Source organism: Channa argus, chromosome 22 (assembly GCF_033026475.1).
Source record: "Channa argus isolate prfri chromosome 22, Channa argus male v1.0, whole genome shotgun sequence".
Lineage (NCBI taxonomy): Eukaryota > Metazoa > Chordata > Actinopteri > Anabantiformes > Channidae > Channa > Channa argus.
This window is the reverse complement of record NC_090218.1, coordinates 11,250,157-11,272,212: the sequence shown is the minus strand read 5'-3', so window position 1 is coordinate 11,272,212 and position 22,056 is coordinate 11,250,157. Positions and strand designations below refer to the sequence as shown.

Genomic DNA, 22,056 nt, shown 5'->3' with positions numbered 1-22,056 from the left:
ACTTGGCAGCATACAGATGTAGCCATTATAATCACAGTTTTCTCTGCCTTGCTCGCCAAGCTGTAGCTGCATCCTGTCTCCAAAAACACAAAAACAAAAAAAATAACATTGTTAAACAATGTTCGGTTTTGCTGTTTTAGCTGTCTAAGGTTAAATAAAACGAGTCAATGTCAGTGCCTTCTACTAGATATAATCATTATCTTTGAGGGCTAAAGGGGGGCTGGAGCCAGTCTCAGCTGAGAGGTGGGGTCCATCCTGCCCAAGTTGTTGACATAGCATTAGCATTACAATGCTAAGGTTGTTCCATTGGGAACATTCAGCAACAGGTGAGAGACAGTTTACTACCCAACATTAAAGGATTTTAAACAAGGGGGAGGAAAAACTGATTATTAAAAACGTTTTATTAACACATACCACAAATAATGAAACCGAAGAAGTTGCCCTGATACCAATACTGGAAAACCCTTCCAAGAAATGACACCGGTATTGGTTCAAAGGTAGAGACGCCAAAAATGCATATTAACAAATTTACTTACAAAACAAAACCCAAATTACAGAATGGGAAAGATGTGGAAGCATAGAGCTAATTCGGTGTGATAAATATTCTTATCTGTGTTTGATGATTTACAAGTTAACTTTATAAAATCATAAAATACACATCTGCCTACTACAAAGTTAATAATTACAGTGAGACAAGTGCAAAAGGTTTTAGTAGAATCATTTTAAACATTTGACAAATACAACCAAATTACACCAATGTAATAAATGCATAACTATTGAACGTGTGTGAACAGTTTAACTCTGTGTTAAAAAATCCCCAAAGGGGCCAAAAAACAAAAGTAACCACTTTACGTAACCGAGTGTTGCAGAGGAGCCGACACGAACAAACGTTCCAAAGCTAATCAGGAGACAGGTTCACGACACAGACAGACAAACGAATGGAACATAAACTGACCTCATGCATGTCTCTCAGCGTGCAACACTAGAGCAACCGATTGGAGCCTGAACAGAAAATGCCTGAACGCCACATGTCCACGTCCATCTGCATTTTTGAAGCTTCTTTCACTTGTTTAACTTCTCAAAACTGTGACTTTGGACTAAAGTTTTTGTCCAAATCAAAGACGTGTAGTTCCTAGCACAGCATTGTGCAGATGATTAAATGTGGTATACATCTATAAAAGGCTGAATCCTACGGTGGTTCTTACTGTGCTTCTGTCTGCTCTGCTCGTCTGTCTCTTCGTTCTCTCTGATCCCTCCCTCGGTCTTTGGGCTTGTTATTACATTGTACTTTCCTCTGAACTTGGTTTCATATTTCTGGATTTGTCCCTCTGTCCGTTCTTGCCTTTTTAACAAATTGTTCCTTATCTTCTCATCACACCCTCTTCCATCTGCACCCCCTGCCCTCCCCTCTCTCCTTCACATGCTGAGGCTGCCAGTGGTGATAAGACTGTTCAAAATAGCTTTATCCTGCTGTCAGCAGGACACTGATAAACCAAATTTCCTAAATGACATTAAATAAGGGCATTACATCGGTGAGCTGTGTCATTCTGGGTCCCGCTGTGTTTGCATCTATTCAGCTACTTGCCTGAAAATGGTTTTTCAATGTTGCACACAGGATTTGTGGATGTTAACAAAAAAAAACAAAGTTATAGTTGTTTTTAATATGAAATTCCAGACCTGCAAATGTAATTAAAAGAGCTGGAATGAGAACATGGGTTCATTAAGACGCTACTACAGTCCTGTGTGTTCGTGAGTGAACGAGGGAGGTGTTGCTCTAAAAAGTAATGTGACTTGTTTTCATATCTGAAACCAACTGCGAATGGATGGTGGATGGATGGTGACAGAAGCACTTTGAAATAAAAAGTGAGCTTGTACAATATACTTAATACACTTAAAGCGCGAGTTGCTTTAGTTACTGTTTCTGTAATTCAGCTCAAACGATGATCTTTTCCTAACTTGGCCTAAACTACGGCGCTGATAGGATGTGTGGTTTGGTGATTACATGGAGCGTTTGAAGTTTAGTTGGTAAGGCAGTCGTCCATGGACCAAAGGGTCAGTAGTTTGATTCCAAGTCCTGGCTACGTGTCGAAGTGTCTGAACCCCAAGTTGCTGCCTGTGCGTCAGGTGAGCGCCTTGCACGGCGACCAACGCCATCGGCGTGAGTGGGTGAATGAGAAGCACTTTGGATAAAAGCTCTGTATAAGAAGCCTTTTACCCATTTACTTATTTTGGGTTTCAAAACAATCCCTACTTTCAACCGCATTGCCACGCAGTTGTTTAAGCTTTAAAAATGTCTACATAATTGGAACGTTTTCCGGCTTCTTTTACCCAGAATCCACAGGCATTATGTCCATTTTGGAATTCCTCATATTGAAGTTTGTGTCCAGCCCAGGTATTAAGTACCACTGCAAGTCTAGTGCAAGTTAATTTGTAAAAAGCAAGACAAAAAGTGCACATGTAGGAGCAATAAACAAAACTAAAAATATAAATGTGGTCAGGAGTTTGTTCAGTTGGAATAAGTAGCAAGCACTTAATACAAGTTGACGTTTAAATGTAGGAAGTATAATTATTTGTTAGGAGGAAAACCATTCACATTCCTTCATTTAAAAAGACACTAATGAGCAAACTTACTCCCAAAACCTGACATGTCTTATAATTACAAATGCTAATTATTAAAATTAAACCAACATGAGACTGAAACTGACAATGATCAAATGATTTAAACGGCCGCCACATAACACACATCTTAGCCACAATTAAGGATAGAATCAAATAAAAAGAGGCTGTCAACATCAGCAGGACAAGAGGATGGACTTGTTCATTAGATATTGTCCCAGCAGACACAAAGGTGACATGACGGTGTGTGATTTTGTTTACACAATTAAACCTGGTGCTCGATTTAGCACAAAGTGTCCAATTTGCTGCAGGGTGAAAATAAGCAGCTTAAAAGCAAATGAAGTTGCACCGTGTCGGCCGGTTCTCTGTTATTTGTCGACAGGCTGTAATTACTCTGTCTGGACTTTATTGCACCGTGCATTCATCGGCGAAACAGAAAGCGAGAGGAGTGGAGGCAGAGCATGGATGGAGTCAAAGGACGAACGCTGCCAGAGAGGGAAATATCATGTTCCAGACGGCTGCGAACAACTGCAAGGTCTGAAACGGTGTGTGTGTGTGTGTGTGTGTGTGTGCGCAGTGAACTTTGTGTCCTCGTTATTATTTAAATTTGATTAGCAGCATGAGAACGGCAACATCTTAATGGCTCAAATAAATAGGAACAAATTAGAAGTAATTACAGAACAAAATAAAAGAACCAGCATCAGGGAGTAATGATAAGTCTCCACACAGCTACGGTAAATACTGCTAAATTATGGACGACGTGTCTTCTAAAACAAAACAATTCTTATCTCTACCATGATTTGATGTAAAACATTGTTTGCATCACCTCACCTCACGTCACCTCCTCTGGGCCAAAAGGTGTCACCTGAACACACCTCAAAGACAAATAGCTCAAAAGCCAACTAGCACAAGATTCTACAGCCACGTGAGAGGAATAACGTCTTCGAGGAGACATGGTCTGTATTCCGCATTGAGACCCAGGACTGAGGACACAAACCGCAAACTGAGAAGCTTTTTCTTTGCTCACCACGGATGGTTTTTAGTTGCTTCATCAAATGTGGTGTCTTTTTTTTTTTTTTTTTTGACAGGGATTGACGCCAATTCAATATGCTGAATCATCAGAAAAAGGACACGGTGCAATGAGCGGACACCGGTCAAGCTTGGTGTGTCACAGCCCAAAAACAGACTTTTACCAAGTTGTAGATGGAGTAGAATCAGAAAAGTGGTCGAAAAGGCTTCAGTTTGAGCGAGGTTAGATTAAGGTTTTTACTTAGGAAAAGTTTGAAACGGCATTTCATTGTTGTGTAGTCTGTTGTTGTGTCAGGTACCTTAAGGCTGTACAAATGGAATAGAAACTAGTTTGGTGCCTGGGGGGGAGTGGGGAGGGGGGAGGAAGGGGAGGGGGGGGGGGTGACTGGATGCTCCCTTTGGTCATTACGATGAAATAAAACTGTGCAGTGTGGCCATTTATCTGCTCCCCTGAGGCCTCTTTTCTTCCACCTGTGTTGCTCATTGCTCTTTTCTTGCCGTGTGATATTTAGTTTCATCATCTTCCTCTGCTCCTCTCCCCACCCCACCACCCAATCCCCCCACCCCCCACCCCCACAATAGCAATTTCCTGCCTTGGACTCTCTGACATTCTCCATACCAACAGAAGCGATTATTTCTTTCCCTTTGTTGCAATTTTAGTCTCTTTAAAGTTCTTTCGGAGCCCTAATCACCCTGGTTCAGCCGTCTTTCTCTCTGTGTGTTATTCTGTCAGTTTAATAGAACGGGGGACTGGAGTGTGTCGTGTTTCTGCAGTGTAAAGCTCTGCGATGCAACATCTGGATTTCTCTTGACAGAGGAAGTAGATTTCTGTTTATTGTACGCAGATTTACTGGGCAGGAGCATCCAGCTGCCACTTCTTTAGTCATCCTGAAATTTGGAATCTTTGACAGCTGTTTTAAAAGGTGCCATATTATGCAAATTTTTTTACATTTCTCAGTGTTTGTGGTGCCTGTAGACACAGACCGTTTTTCACTTTTTCCAGCAGCAGCCTTGAAGCCCGTGGAGCTGCTCACACTGCAGTCATTCACGCGTCTGCCAGGCTTTACATAGTGCTGAGCTGACGTCACGTTCCATAGCTTACACGAAGGTTTAACGACGAACCAAAACAGCCCCGAGACAGAGCAGAGAAAGTAACGTTAGCCTTACGACCCTTAACAATATAGCTTTAGCTTTGTGTTAGTGCCCCAGCAGTTAGCATTAGCTACATGCGACATCCCACATCAATCTGTAAACAAAAATTTACACAAAATATTTCACTATCCATTCAGAAAGTCCTCTTTCTTTCAAAGATCATGTAATGTTCTCCAGGGGCCTCTGCTGTCTTCCGGTAAAAAACTTAAGATTAAAAAGGGGGCGTGGAGGTCATAGCTTATTCGCACATAAAGCTACATGCCAAACGGAGCTTCTGTCAGCTTCCTGGAAAGATTTTTAGACCTGGCACAAAAGATTTAGGATCCAAGATTCAAACAACTTTATTGATCCCATAGGGAAATTGTGTTGCCTTGTTACAGCCGCTCTCCATGTAAAAAGTAGAAAAAGGAGGGAAAACACTTCCAGCAAACAAACTACAGAACAATAAGTAAGAAACAAAAACCCAGCTAGAGGAACAAACATAAATAAAATAAAAAAAATTATAAACAAAATAAAAACAACTATTTTAACTGCCATTTGTCCCTTTGGACCATTCAAATTAGTCCCTTTGGACCATTGGAAGGGGGATGAGTTGGACAGTCTGATGGCCGCTGGGGGAAAGGATCCCCTGTGGAGTGGGTGGGAGGGATTGTCCAGGACTGAGAGGAGTTTGGACAACATTCTCCTGATCATTCTCCAACATTCTCAGATCTGATTGGTGTTTCAGGTGGCAATGTAGCGCACACATTCAGGAGAAAAATCGGTCATCTGAGTCTGACAGGATTCTAAATATGTAACAGCAAACAAAAACTAATTTCTTTAAAATATTCACCAGTAGTTAGACAATAATTCACTTTCTGCGATTGCAGAAAGGATGTAGGCAGCAAACTTAAATTTCTTTACTCTAATGCTTTTGTTGCCTAAACCTAGCACCCATGGTACTTTGGATGGGTTTTATTCCCAGTAATTATGATTCCTATAGAATGTAATTTGGTTTTTAAAAGAAATATGTTTTATAAAAATGAAATCTATGCTGTTTCCATGCTGTTCGTCTCTTCTTTGAAATACTTCTGCACAGTTTTCTTTCATCATAATTCTCAGCAGAAATGATGTGCTGATACTAATAATTTTCAGAGCGTAACACGTTTACTTAAGCGATATACATCAAATATTTGTAATCCTAATCTTGATGCGTCTGACTGCTGCAGGTGAGAGACAGTCATTCATTAAAGCATGCACATGGTTTGGGAGCAATAGCAGAGTCACCCTTGGGAAAACCATGACTGTTCCCGGTGGACAGCTTCACGAATTTGCTGCCTCTCACATTATTTCCTCTTGGCTGAATCAGTGTGTAAAACCAACATAGAGCAAATAGTGTTAGTGTCTCCCGGTGTTTCTATAGCTTCCTTAGCACATGAACAGCACATTGAAGCTGAAAAAATAAAAAAAATCTTGCTCGGTAATGGACTGATGGGAACGTTGGCAACACGACTGTTCACTCACTTCTCACTCACAGTTCAGGACAGAGCACTGCTCAATCCACGCACGGGCTCGTGCGCATAATCCGGACTTTGTAGCGCGGGACTCACAGGATAAACCTCTGGTAATCTCCAGAGCGCCTCACTCGGACATTTGCGTTCCCACATGCACCATCTCCAGGTAAAGTCCAGAGAAGATCAGGAGCCCTGTGCATGTGTGAATGAGGCTGATCCTTCTTTTCCCAAAATCGTGACTGCGTTTGAAGTCTAAACTCCAACACATCTTCTTTTCCAGGCATTGTTCTGCAAATCATCATAAATCTAATCTCCCATTTTTACCGTCTACTTACCACCCACACAACTTCTAACACCACCAAACCACTTTTTTTTTTTTTTTTCACTTAAACATCGGAGTATCTAGTGATGGAATTCCATTTGCCGAGCCAAAGTGCAAAATCCATCAAGCAAGCACACAAGGACAAGTGGGACTCACACAATGGCTCCACCGTCACCTGTTCCCTCAGCAGCAGAGCAGATTGTCCTCTGCTTCCTGAGCTGCTGTTTGTTTCTCTCAGTTCCCTGTGCGCCCTGAGCTGAGGACCATTATGTAATTTGGCACCGCGGCGCTTGTCACACCAGTCAGATCCCACAGTGGTGCAGATGGGTTAATTGGTTCTTGGCCCTACAGAGCACCTTCAGACTCCAGTACAGAATGAAAAGGAGAGAACATGATAACGGATGCAGCAATTCTGTCCCTCTCTCTCTCTCTCTCTCTCTCTCACACACACACACACACACACACAGTCTGTCAAACACAAACAAGCTATTTGCTTTTGTCTTTATCATCTTATTAATAAATCAGTTCACATACCCGCCCCTTGGAAGTGCTATGATTTCTGGATAGGGCTTTAATTAAATTTCGTCCCATGACAAATTAATTGTCGGAACATTATGTATCACATAGGTAACATACAATTCTGATTTCCAATTAACCAATTAATTCAATGGTGTTAAATGGAATTATTCCCAAACATAACTGCCTCAGCTGAATACAAAAAGTTATTTTCTTCTCTCTCATCTTTCCCCTCAAGTGATTTCAATAAGAACAAGTCATGTCTTACATGCGGCCAATGAGCTTGCTTCAATGAAGTCAACATAATTGACTATATTGTCCAGTTCTGCAGAAAACAAGATCTATTGTAAACTAGAGCTTGAGCCAGAATCATACTAAACTTTTTTCCTTCTCCCTTCCCAAAAATCTGATTCCTATACAACGAAACTTTCCAGAGGATCACAATTTCAGCCACAGTTTGTATTCTGCGGCTGAATAAAAAAATAAAATGTTACCAGACAACATATTTCTGTGCTCCAAAATATTCGTTCTTAAAGCAAAATATTCGGTTTTGCTTTTTGCAGTATCATGTGATCCTGCAATACAACGTCCAGTTTGTGTGACTACGGGCGTTATGGAAGCATTTTATGGTTCTGTTTAGGTAGTTACATCTTCCTGTATTAGACCAGCCCTCGATCTTCCTCAGCTGCTGGAACAGTCATTTAATAAATGTGTCTTATCGCTTTTAAACACGTCCCTGATTTTTCTCTGAGCCTAACATCAGTGGTTTTCTTGCCTGAACATAACCAGACACAGGAGTCTGGAATAGATCTCTGGACTTTGGCTTGACGGCCCCGTGCTTTCTACTTCACCAACCTCTCCAGCCGCCTCCTTGCAATTCATGTTTCTTAATAAAAATACAGTATGTGTCATTTACAAAGTACATTGGATCTGAAAACAATGTGACAAAAATAAATTCACGTTTGCAGTTTAGTTGTGCGGGAATGTATTTTTTAGGAGAAAGTGGGAGAGGTAGGGTCCACCCTGGACCTGGATCTCCAGTCCATCTCAGGATCAAAAGCCAAACAAGCAGAGGGAGAACATACAAACTCCACACAGAAAGGTGCCACGGTTGGCCCGGGATTGAACCCACAATGTTCTAGCTGTGAGGCGGCAGCGCTAACCACTCCAGCACTGTGCTGTCCTCTAAATGTTTAACTGTGGTGTATTCAGGTGAAAGTAAAATCGCAATAATGTACAACAATAAGAAGCTGCAGGCTCAAGAACGGTGACCTAAATTCAACGTAAGGGCCTAAACCTAAGTTCTGGTCCAGCAGGGTGGTACAAACTACTGCCCTAAACCAACCCAGATGTTCAGAACCTAAATCCAAATGATTTCCAGTCGCCTGTGCAAAGTAACACAGTAACGCCAATGTCTGTTTAATGCAGGGCAGAAAACCAACCTGTGGTGCAGTTACCAAACGGCACAGCTGAGGTCTTCAGGCTTTTAGATTAATCCCGGTGGTACGGAGCTCAAACTTCAGATTCCACAAGCAGGCAGTCCCTGCAGTTATTGAGCTCCACCACTGTGATGGAGAGGATGAAGGATGCAGCTTGACATGCAGTGTGCGAAGGAGGAGATGGAAGAAACACTTTCACTGTGGGGAGGAGAGAACGAGGGAGACAAAGTGCAGAACTGCAAAGTTTTCTTCATCCTTGTATAGTCGACATGCTGGTGTGCTCATACCCAACAAAGAGAAGGTGCAGCGTGAGCAGAAGCACGAGAGCCATGGAGGAAGTGTTCAGGCACAGTAACAACGGTAGTTCATCTGCATGGGAAGCACTGTATATTGTAACGATTGGGGTTATCTGGGTTAAATATAGAAAGAGATAAAGCATAAAGAACTTGTGGTGCTGGAAAGAGTAAAATAAGTGACCTATTCTGTGAAAGGAGACACTGAACAACGTGGCTGAAACTACATCATCATTTGCTTTGACATATTGGATGTGACTGATCAGACTCTGCGGTGCACATGTTTTACTGTCAGCTAACTGGATTTGGACTGTGGTTCACGTTTTCAAGTGTATTTTCTGTGGTGTGGGAATCAGTTGATAGACCCTTCACTGAACTTGTCATGGACACTGAAGTCGATGATATGTTCTATATCTGACTGCAGCACTGGGAGCTGGGAGGTGAGTGATATGTCAGAAAGCGCTCGAGACTTAAATACACATGTTTTTTTTGACAGTGCATCAAGACGTATTAAGCAGGAGGTATGAGGTCGAATCCTCGCTCAGATTTACTTTCTAAATCTTGCTGTTCGAGAACAAAAAGGGCCAACACAGTTTTGGAGGACTGTGTTGGCCCGGTGTTAGCTCTTTTAAAAGAAATAGTCAGTCTGCCTGAGGGGAAGATCACAATGAGACCTATATAAAACTGTTGCACCAAGTTTTCTTTCTTTTCCTCGCTCTCTCTCTCTGGCATTCTTTGCAGTTTTTGACATAAGACTCCAAGCCCGAGGTCCCCTGCTGTACTGAGATGTTTTTCCCTTTTATTTTGGTTGCCAAGGTGTTTTTCATTTATAGTGGATGCACCTGAAGTAACGTTTTGCACAAAGACTAAATCCAGAGGTGTGTAAAAAGTCATGATCACCAGCAAAACATGGTGCCGGTTGAGGAAACAGTTTACTGAAATACATACAGCCATTAGTCCACGATTTCTTACTGTACATGGTCCAAACAGCTCAACACAGCACAGAAACCCTCTTTATTCAGCGTCTTCAAAACTGTAGCATCTTCAGTAAACTGACATGTTTTTTTTTTTTTTCTTAACAATTAATTATTCACAGAAGCGGCGCAGAGAACATAAACGCCTAGTTTGCATCAGAGACATGTCACTACGTCTGTCTCTGTCAGTAGTGTGGGGTGACCTAGCTGTTACAGCACTGATACCGACTGATGCACACATGCACATGCATGAGCATGTAAATGTGATGCAGTCACACAAAAGACGTTCGATCGAACACATCAACAACCGCTGTCTTCCCCCTTTTGTGTTCTCACCCTCATATTCTTTGACTTCCTGACCCAGGGCTGAACCACTGTCCTTTTCCTATGTGTGTGTGTGTGTGTGTGTGTGTGTGTGTGCCTCACACCTTTCTCTGCCGACACAATGCTGCACGTTGTAATGTATATTTCATGCTTTGTTGGCCCTTGCTGCACGTCGGGCCTCAGCAGCCATCAAACATTCATACTGCTGAAGCACATTTACATATCAAGGGACCCTGCTCAGCCAAATCTAGCTCGAGCGAGAACCCCACACTCTCTGTCGTGTTATCGCTCTCTCCGTATGTTTCATGTGTCCCCCCCCCCACTCACACACACACACAAACACACAAACACACACACAGACAACAGCCCTTTTGTTCTAATCCTCTTTTGTTAAAAGCCGCTTTGTTTCTCCGTTTATGTTCTCTGATTGCGTTGGTCTCCTCTCTCATGGTCTTCTGCATTGGCAAAGACCTACATTTTCTTAATCAACACATGAAGATCCTATACAGCAGATGTGTATTTTTAAACGATGTTCATATGCTGCAATAAAGTGTTTATTCTTCCAGTTTCTTCAGTTAATCTCTTCGATGATGGTAATAATAATGTAATCTTTAGCCTGGTGAACAATTGGTCGTTTCTTGAAGTTTATGAGTTCTAATGTGGAACAATGCCAAATTGTTTTTGAGGTGCGTTAGGTTTTGACATCACATTCTGTTTGGGTATCACGCTGCCATAACGCTATAAGCTTGTTTTTAACTTAAACAGTGAGAACAAATCCTGAAAGTTAATTTCTTGTCTTCAGCGAAACAATGCAACTAAATTCAGGGACCTTTGATATTTATGGCAGGAACGAAATAAATAAATGCCTGCTTATAAAGCCCTTTTATCCCCAGCGCTGTTTGTCTTCCAGTGTGCAGCTACTGGTCCCACCAACCTGCCCCATGTTTTGTTGTTGCCTTTGTTGCTCTTTTTCTTTTGTCTCTTCACTTTCCACTCACCCCAGTCGGTCGAGGCAGATGGTCGTCCACCCTGAGCCTGGTTCTGCTGGAGGTTTCTTCCGTTTAATGGAGTTTTTCCTCTCCACTGTTGCCTATAGGCTTGCTCAGGGGGGATTTATTGGGTCTCTCTACATTTCTGTATAATGTCGACTTTATTATGTAAATTGCCTTGAGATGACTTTGTTGTAAATTGGTTCTAAATAAATAAAGCAGAATTGAACTGAATGGAATTAAACATTTTAAGCATCACTTCCAACAAAAGGTAGCTGTTTTCAGCAAACAAGCTTTGAACAAAACTTAATTTTTGCAGCAAGGTGTCAATATGTCAACAGTATATGAACATACTGCATTTTTTAGCCCTTTCTATCTCAACCACTGCTTTGATTTCTTTTCTTAGTTCTCATCTTAGTCCTCTCTCTTCCTTTTTTGTCATTGTTATCTGTATTCACATCTAATCTTCAACTTCTACCCTCCTTTTAAGGTGTCATGTGTTGGTCCTGCTTCCCTGTTGGTCTCACTCTTAACTCTCCTTCTCTTCCTTCTGTCTCTAAAATCTCTGTCCACGACTGTGTTTCTCTTTGTCCATCTGTATCCTACTATTTTCTGATTGCCTGCCTGTTACACCTTGTCAGCAGCTTGAACATTAAAACATGTCAATGACACACTGTCCTTTGCACATCTGTCCATGTTACACTACATCACTCTCTGTCTCTCTGCAGGTGTGGATGTCTTGCGGTTGAATGGAGGACATCAATTGCTCTGGGGTAGAACACACTGACAGGAAATGTGTTCTCTACAAGCTCCCCAGTGGCAGCAGACTGTGGAGAGCGAGACCCAACACACTCTGCTGTAAAAAGGCCCACACTCTCTACATCAGCATCGACTAATCGTAAGACGATACTAAGGTTATTCCTCATTTTTGAAAAAAAAAACAAAAAAAAAACTTTTGTGTAAAAGTGTAAAAAAAAAAATCTATACTAAAAGTTTGCCTACAGCTTTTAGGGTTTGCAAGATTTTAATGATCTTGAAAACTTCAGAAAGACAACTACCACTGATGGCTGTTATTCTTACCAACAGCATAGAAAGTCATGTGTTTCATGTGTTCATGTATTCAAACTGTAGCTGTTTCTAAATTGAAGGCTGTATTTGAAGACCAGTTGTGTCACACTCACAATTTTGAAGGCTCCTTCCAATGCAGTGTTCTTCTCAAGAGCAACGAGGGCTCCAGTGGGTGATTCCTTTAAGGTTCAACCAATCCCAAGATTCTTTGTGCAATGGTGATGAAAGAGATTTCTCATGAGTGCAACAGTAAAGATAGAATAAAATACCAAATGGGCCTAAAAATCTATTAAAGCTGCCGTTCGGTGGCAACTTGCTGGTGGTCATCAGTTCTGATAACTGTTGGACCAACAGGTATGTGGACTCTGTGGAGTTGTTAAGTCTTTGATATTTTGGAGCCATTTAAGAACCATGAACAGGTCGAGTTGCCACTGAGCTGCAGAAGTGATAACCATGGCCTGGACTGTAGCACAGCCAATTAGCCCAGCTAGCTTCTAGCTCAGCCTCTCAGCTGCCCTTGTCCAACTGGAATCAGCTGGTGACCCAAATAGGTAATTCTCTGTTCATCAGATGGTCTCATTTCATTCCAGCCTTTGCAGACCTTTTGATCTACGCAGACCATGTCTTTGTAGACTGCATAGACTCCATCACGAGGTCCCTGAAATTAGACACAGCTTGTGTGTCTCATAATGATGCAGAGCTGTCCTGCAGCTCAGACAGAGTCGAAATTCCACTTAATTCTGCCCCTGTGGGGCCAGGACAGGGGACTATCATCCAGAGGAGGAGAGAGGTTGCATCAAAGTGCAGGGCTTGGCCATTGCTTGGAGGAAGCTGGGAGCATTGCTCTGCAGGCTGGGACCAGAGCCTTGACTTTGATGCAGACTGCAGGACTCCTGTAGAGTGGGACTGGATAACTTGAGGACCAGATGAGCTGCAACATTTTAGACTAAACACAGGGGTGTGGTGGCAGAGGCAGGAGCTCTGGTGAGCATGCAGGCAAAAGATGAAAAGTGCCTGTTTTATTGGGGAATGGGCAAAACCCCTTTGAAGTGGTTCATGGGTATCTGATCTGAAGCATCCTACTGTAGAGCCCAGACATTAACTTGCTGTAAATGTGGGAGCTGATGTATATGTCCAGCTGTTTAATGTCACAAGTCTTTGTGACATTACTCATTGTAATGGCTTTGGTGTCTCAGTCTGACAGATAAATCTGCAGCTTCCCCAGCAACCTGAAAACATTTCTATTTTCCCAGGTGTGTCTCTGTATGCGGCTTTGTGTCTTGCTTATCTTTATAGTGTGGATGTGGACTCTAGCTGTTTTTTTCTGTTTAGGTCCATAAAGACATGAAAATATAATAATACGTTCAGTGCATTAGGTAATTATGTCTCCAAATCCTCTTTTAAAAAGCCAGTGGTAAAAAAACAAACAAAAACCAACAACCTCTGTCCACATTTATTCTCTTGCTTTGCATTTTTGTTTGTGGTTTGACATTTGCGGCATTTCTTGATTTCCTTTCAATGCAGTGAGCCTGCATCACTTTGGGGACCACTGTAGGTATGCGAGCACTTGTGTCATTTCAAGTGCTCACACTGGGAAGTGCTGGGAAGTCAAAAGAGGAACTGGGAATTGGAGACAGTGCATTGAGATTAACACATTTCTCCTGGGCACTTGTGCTTCCAGAGGCCATCTGAACAAGTCTTCACAGGTTAAAATGAGGGGAAGTGAGAAGAAATAAACAAACATAAAATACTCAGAAGTTGTTGTGCACACCAGAAAAGCACTGAAGTGGCTCGTTTGAGCCATTTATTTCATTTTTGTTATACACCACAGTCATGATACAGATGAGTTTAGCTTCTAACCCACAGAAATACTCGTTTTTTTTCAGTCTGCAGTAGACACACTACTGGCTAACAGGCTAAAAAATGTAACAGAGGGGACTTGACAAATGGTGGCCAGCTGAAAAACCAACAGGGAGAGTGACATGCTATGTACTACAGGGGCACTGACTCAGTGGTGTTGAGCTGCAGGGTCTCAGTCACTGCCTGTCAAGGTCAAACTGAGGTGAAAAGAATTATTCAGTGTTTCTGTCTGGAGACAGCTGGTGCTGTAGTGAGAATTGAATGTGGAAGGAAACAGAACATGTTATTTGGGCTGTATGTGTGACTTCAGTGTCAACACACACCCGGACATTTGCTCAATAAAAGTATATAGTTATAACACCAAGGGGGGAATTTTAGATGTGTTCGTTTAAATTCTATCACCTAAAAGACGTGTTGTGATCAGAAGCCCGGCACAAAAATGTGATATAGTGTCTGAAGTTTTAGTGATCAACTCAAACTGCTGTGGGACCTCATGTCTGTTGGTGTTTGGCAATTTAACTAATTACTAATCATTTGTACCACTAAACTGTCGTAGTGGTAGAGCATTGGGGTGGGATGCATAAGGCCGCAGGTTCGAATCCCACCCCACCAGGTGTGGCCACCTCGGTGCTGGTCCCGAGTTCGGGTAAAATGGGAGGGTTGCAGCAGGATGGGCACATCATTCAGTCGATGCTCTTCCACTAAACCGCTCAAGTCACCACGTCATATTTTAACCACGTTTACTTGGTCATAGTAACAGTTCTAAATGTCTTAATCAGTCTGAAATGGCCGCTAAACCATTACGACGACGGTCTTTGACCCTTACTCATGGTGTGTCAGACCACCATTTTCGAGCTATGACCAAATAACATCTTGATCTTTCGTTTGAAATTCTCCAACATTGTGCAATCAGTAGGCATCTCTACTCCCAATAAGCTACAGCAGCAGGGTGACGTTAGGTGACCTTTTAACTTGCTTGGCAAGTGGGGTCCAAGTCCAACTACCTGAGGCATTAAAGGTATTTACATGAATTAAATGTGGACAGGGACGCAAAAACCAAGACATCTTAAGGTGCCATGAAGAGTAAAATAGACGTGTCACATGAAAAACAAAAATGCAGCACACAACAAACTATAATTGGCAAAAAAATTGGCAAGAAATTATCAGGGTTTATTACATGGTCCCTTTCCTGAGGGACCATGTAATAAACCCTGTTAATTTCACGACTGCATTGGGTCGGTGTGTGACAGGGTGTTTGAACCCTTTAGAACTTACTTGCAAGTCTGTTTTAAAACTGTATTCATCCATCCATCATAGATACAGCTTATCTGCTCTTCATAAAGAGGTTGTGGAGGGTGTTCATTGAAAATAAAATCCCGTAAAGTCGTACTTGCACTGTTACGAACGATACATTTTAGAGTAAACTGCACTGGAAAGTTTCTTTAAGTAAAGTTGAGGTAACTTCAGCCTGGAAAATATTTAACAGATGGGTTCATACAAGGTTTTCTGTGACAGCTGAGGGAATAACCCATCTTCTTCCTGCTCCATTCTCCGGCTGCTCAATAGCTTTTCAGCATATCTGCCTTTCTCCCCCCTTCTCTCTCTCTCTCCCCCCTTTTCATACATTCTGCACACTGCCTCTATCTACTGTACATACTCATTCCTCCTATCAGTGCTTAAGGCAATGTGAATGTGTTTGCATGTCAGAATCGATACATATGCAACTGTGGGAGCACTGAAGAGGATTTGAAGTGAATGTTGAGTGTATATGTCTTTACTTGATGAAGCGTTTAAACTCGAAATAACGGATCATTATTTTTTTTCATCTATTTTAATTTAATTGACATGTTCTGGCTCATGTTGCAAAGTGGATAAATGTGTTATCCCCGAAAACCGAATACGTGGACCAGTTCTTCCACCCACTATCTGTTGAGCCAAAGCCTATCCCAGGTGTCACTGGGCTAGAAGCGGGACAGGGACACGCTGGACAGGTCCCAGGGCCCAACACAGGCAGACAACCATTCACACTCACATTCACATTGATACGTCAATAAAGACGTAGAAACGCGGCGCAATTTGGCGCCTTATGAAGCATCATTATCTGACGCCGTGGGATGAGAATATGTTGGCCAGTGGACTCAAACCACAGACGTTCTAGCTGTGAGGCAGCGCTAACCACTCCATCACCGTGCTGCCCTGGACTAGTTCACTGTTCGCTATATGTAAAGTAGTTTACCAACTTTTAATTATCTATATTTTACTTCACTGCCCTTTATCTCTTTCTGCAGTCACCTTAAAGGACACAGCTAATTCAGCTTTGGCAAATCACGGTTTCCTGCAGGTCTGGGTTCTGACACCCTCTAATCCCATATTCTAATCTCACGGTTATAATTTGCATTCACAGCTGGGAAAACTACTCCAGTACAGATACGGCTCTCTGGTGGTTTTCAGCCTCAAAGAGCGTTTGATTTAATAGCAGAGAAGATTTCAACATCTCTTTGCGTCTGAGAGCTCAGTAAGAAGCTCTTGAAAGGCTCTAGCGTGAACTGATCTGTAGTGCTCTGATTTTCTCTCCTCTTTTATCAAGCTGAGACCTGGAATATTAAATAACCTCTTGTGTCCCAGAAGACAGAAACATAAATTCATTGCTGAACAGGAGAGATTTAAACTGATGTCCAGCTGTGTTTCCTTTGTGTTCTTCCATCTTTGTGAATTCTCATTTGAAACATATGAAGAATGCTCTAAACATGTCAGCACCTTTGACTCAGTCACCATTGGAACGTGTGACACTGACCCAGGATCTGAAAATAATCGGAACAAAATGGCAAAATGTTTTCTCAGCTTTCTGTAAAACAGTATTTTTGCGAGTCACAAGATTTCATTTAGTGAAATTATTTTCCATTTTAAAATGATACAGAGTATGTTATACATCAGAATGACTTCATAAAAGTGTGTTGGCCACCATTCACTCAGTTATCTGATGTGTGAAGTGTGAACTGTCCCCAGCTTTACGGTGGAGTTTGAATTGGATGGCGTGTTATTCTTCTGCCTCATAAACTAATAAATTAAAGCAAATGAAACTTTTAATAGGTCATAACCATGAGTGGGAGGATCGGACCAGATGGATGTGTGAGATGCTGTGAATCACTCTTGCTCATTGCATTAATTTCATTCACCTTTTGTAATTTAAGTTTGTGAGAAAATGCCCATTTAGTTGAGTTTTTTTTTTTTTTTTTTACGAAGCCTGTAAAATGCTAAACACTTTTTCAGCTCCGTGTGCATTATTAGGATAATCAAATGTAATGTTCAAACCTTCTGTGCTCGGCCTACTAACTGTAATAGCTTTGTGCACAGAAAACACCTAATCTGCAGTGGAATTATGCTGTGCTCTGTGGACTGCATCAAGCTGTCGCTACATTTTGATTTTCACTAAAAGTCTCCATATTGCTTTCACTGGTGAATCAATTTTTATTCTTTTTTTTTTTTTTTGTCAATGCAAAAGACTCGCCTGCATTGCCAAGGGGGTCAGGGCAATGCTGATTTAATTATAAAGTTAAATATACTTGAAATATGCAAACAAACAACAGCAGGTGATGGTGAAAGTCAGTGTAATCAGTGCTGATTGTGCAGCATGGGGGACACTTACTGCAGGGTCGCTGTGAGGAGCGAATGCCAAAGCAAACCTGCAACACCAATGTGAGATCAAGAGAAAAACAGCCACAACAAAGTCTGATCTACATGTTCATTACAATTAACTATTTCTTTTCATATTCACAATTGTCAAGGTTGCACTCTCCTCAAAAACGTTTTCATGTTTGCAGACAGCGTTGCCAGGACCTGGCTGTGCTGAATCCACAGACGCAGTTCAAACAGATCTTCCCTGTGAAAGTTTGACATGTGGCAGCAGCTCTTCAAAACTCTCCTCGCTGTGCTGTCATGCACACTTGAAGAGTGTCACTCTGATGGATCATATGTGCAAATGTAAAGTTTCTGACAGATGCTGACAGCCTTTGACGGTGGCATTTCCATCTAAACCCAGAAGTGAAACTACCCTTTGGAAAAGAAAATCCACGCACCAGGGGGACAGCAAACTTTATTCAAACCCACAAAACTTTAGTTTATGTTCTCGCGAAGCTCCCAAAGTTTCCGACGTTACCAAATGTGTCAGGCTGAATTTGGTAGAAATATTTCCATTTGACGGATTGAAAACATGGAGTCTCGGTGTATACATCAAAAGGAAGGGCTGAACTAAGCTGTTACAGAATGCATGTTTATGATGCTGTCAAAAAAGGCTATTTTATGGGAACACACTGGCTGTTTCTGCAGCTGTGAGTGTTTATATATGTATTTAGGTGCCTGAGTGTATTGTTGTCTACACACTGTGTCCCTAGATAACTGTAGCGGGAAATGAAAAATACCTTTTGCAGTATGTAAGAATACTGCCTACATAGCCTTGTAATAATTTATATTCTTCTTTTGGTGCTTTTTCCCCACAGCCTCAACACATAATGCTGGATTCCACTGCAAACACTGATGCTGGTTGATGCCGTCATGATGTGTGATATACTAGTTACTGCTGAGACAACTCCAGCCTCTGAGTACATTTATTAAAGTTCTGTACTTCAGTGGAGTTTTGTGGATTTTCTACTTTACTTGATCCCCTTATGTTGGTGTAGGAATACCTAAAACTATGGTACCACAATAAAAAGTACAATAGATCAATGACTGGTCCCTTCAGGGGTCGTTTTTTTCCGCCGGATGCCCTTCCTGCCTCAACCCTCCCATATTATCCATTTTATCTGTATCCCAACCCTACGCTCTACCCACTGAGCCCCCAAGCCCCCTTTATACAATAAAAAGTACATTTTTTTTTAAAGTAATGAAAAAAGATCAATTGAAAAAAAGCATTTTTGGTCTTTTCAGTTTTCAGCCTGTTGAAAACTTACTCCACACTCCACATTCCATCTTGCCACCACATCTATGATCCGTTCATGACACCCATTTGCTCCGAGCTTTCAGTGTAGTACAATGAAAACCCCGGCGCTTCCATATTTGATGCCTAAGGCAATGACTCACTGCATAAACTGAAACAAATAACTGGACTTTTCCACAGGAGACCAGAGTTTGACTGTAGTGTGAGACATTGTGAGCTTTAATTTGATCCTTACACAATATGGCGCACATGGATACTATAGTAAAGAAAGTACATGTGGGACGTTGTTTTTATGTAATTTATCTCAAATAGAACCTCACCCTGAAGTTTTGGTGCGTAGCCCTAATGCAGTATTTATGTTTGTACAAAGTTGTTCCTGGAGCATCTAATAACCTGTGGTGTCAATATAATCTGCCAAAGGCCTAAAAAGTGATGCAACTTGTCATTATATGACACTGTGTTGTCCAACTTGCTTTAAAATGCTGATTTTAAAGTGTGGCAAACACTTTGTCACTGCTAACATAACATCCACATCCCATGTGTTAAGTAAGGACAGCTAGTGAGAATGAACCAACCACTGCACAGGGAAACAGCCATCTGTCCTCTGATGAAATTATCACAGTCCATGAAAAGGATCCTTCTCATTTTGCTGTCCTCAGTGAAGTCTGACACAAACAGACCACATACAGTGTGGTACCTCGTTGTCCAGAAAAATCAGCATCGAAGGTTTGATTGTCAATTTTCATAGGTGCATAAAAAACAGCCACAGTTCACAGTTTGAAATAATTATTTGCCATTTTCTCATTTCTCAACTATAAAAGCTCCAGGTGTGTGAAGTGTAATCAATTATATTGATTTACGAAGATCGTTCTCCGATGGAAAACAAGGCTGAAACTAAGATGATTAAAGTCATTTGTCTGACATTTATCTGAAAATATTCTGCTGACATAAACTATAATGAAAGTTCAGAGTTCACCTGTAAAGAACAGAAGCAGTAAAAGGCAGCGCCCGTGTGACCGGCTTCATGATTGGGAAAGTTATGTTTTATCGATGCGGTGAATGCAGGTCTGTATTGACTTCACCTGTAAAATCCATATCACCCCTGAGAGGTTAATGAACCTGAGAGAGAAACAGAGTCTCAAGAAGAAAACTCCAGAGACATGGGTTGATAAAAGTAATTTATTTTACAGTCAAATGTATCACAGTCAAACTAAAGTGAAACTAAACCTTCTCTTTGTCACGTGTTTGCTGCTGCCTGACTAATATTCATGGGGGTGACCGTTCCTACCAGCTCTGAGTAATTACCGCTAACCTGCTCTCCACAGGGCGTTGCAGCTATAAACGGCCCCACTGTCTCACCCTAATGGAAAATCACCACCGCGAGACGGCGGCGCAGCAGCGGCAGGTTCGGGTCACCTGGAACCCGGGTGGACATAATCAGGTCAGTAAGTGTCTGGAGAAGAAGAGCGAAGCCCTCGAGTAAAGACCAATCAGTGCAATGCCCTGTTTAACAGCAGCTTCCACAGAAAGCTCTTTACATAATTAAGGTCAAGCTGGAAACTGTAATAATAAGTACCTGTGGTCTTGAGCACCAGCTGATACTTAAAATTACTTTATACCTGTTGGCAGTTGATGATGTTTGTACCAATGTGTATAACAAGCTGTTCCTGTGGGACGTGTTTCTTTTAGGAGGTCCTGGGTTTGTGGAGACCGGTCATCCTTCTGAAGGCAGGCCTTTTTCCTCAAGCCGAGAACCTCACTTGTCTCGGTTCTCAACCATCTAGCCAGGTGAGGTGCAGCTGGTGAGGAGGACCAGAATGAGGAAGTCAGTGCTTTCTCATTATCAAGACACCAGACTCCTTCCCCTCTTCACTTTCAACTCACCCTAACCGTTCAAGGGAGATTGGCGCCCACTCTGAGCCTGGTTCTGTTGGAGGTTTCTTCCGTTAAAGGGGTCTTTCTCAAAAGGGCTTGTTCAAAGGAGATTTGTCGGGTTTCCTCTACATTCCTGCGTAGTCTATGATTTATTGTGAAGTACCTTGAGATGACTTTGTTGTGAATTCAATTGAACTGGGTGTGGAGAACAAGCAGGATCGGAAAGCCGTCAGATGGATCTGCTTTTTTTGGAAGTGGCTATGATTACAAGTTACACACCAGAGGAGCTGAAAATGATGGCTGGGAACGGGGACGTGTGATAAGGCTAATTAAACCTGCTGCCACTGAGACCCAACTCTGGATAAGTGTACGATGTCAGATGGATGAAGTCGTTGAGATCGTCAATTGAACCACTTAGCAACAGGAAAGCGTGTTGCACTTGTTGGGACCTATCAACATGTAGGTGGTGTCACTGTAGACACTTTCTGTAAACAGATCAAAATCCTGAAATGTTTCTTTGAAATATTTTTACCTGCACACTTGATTTTTATTTGATATGTTCTGCATTCGGTTCGAAATATAGTTTAGTAAAAATGGTACTTTGTTTTTAACTGTGTAAAATCCATCATTGGGTAATTTAGACGGTTAATGTGCTGATGTTCTGGCTGTCATCTCTTGTACAAGGCATCTTTGGACGCTCTCAAAGACAAATTTCACATCACAGCAGATAAGCTTAGATGATTCAGCCTTTCTTGTTGTAGCTTTCTAAACCTCAATTGGGGACAGAGTGAGATGGGACGTTTCATGTTTTATCTTTGAGCTATGACACAATTTGTGTCCTAAAACCATCTTTTGTATGCTGGTAAGGTGGCTGTAGAGTCGTGTGTCCGTACTGTCCTCAGCTTGGATTCGAGTTGGGTTCCACTGGCTATATGAACAGGATATTTTCACCAGATTCTGAATATTCACCTGATCACAAATGAAGCTTGGTGTTACTGTTCCAGGGGTGTGACTGCTGAATATCACACCGTGGATGTTATTTCAGATCAGAAAATAGAAAAGTAAATAAAAATACAGTTCATCATGAGTTACACTTGTACTTTTGAATGATGTTATGTCACCACTTCATCCATCGTGTGCAGGGGATAAAGGTGTCATTCAACCTCTCCTTGT

The 22,056-nt window shown here is 41.8% G+C and overlaps 1 long non-coding RNA gene across 1 annotated transcript; it reads left to right on the top strand.

Annotated features, from left to right (window-relative positions):
• Positions 1-2,993: 2,993 nt before the first annotated feature.
• LOC137107635 (uncharacterized) lies at positions 2,994-20,450 on the top strand. Its single transcript, XR_010912073.1, has 3 exons — positions 2,994-3,151; positions 11,876-12,045; positions 20,334-20,450. It is a non-coding gene; the product is annotated as an uncharacterized lncRNA (long non-coding RNA).
• Positions 20,451-22,056: the final 1,606 nt, after the last annotated feature.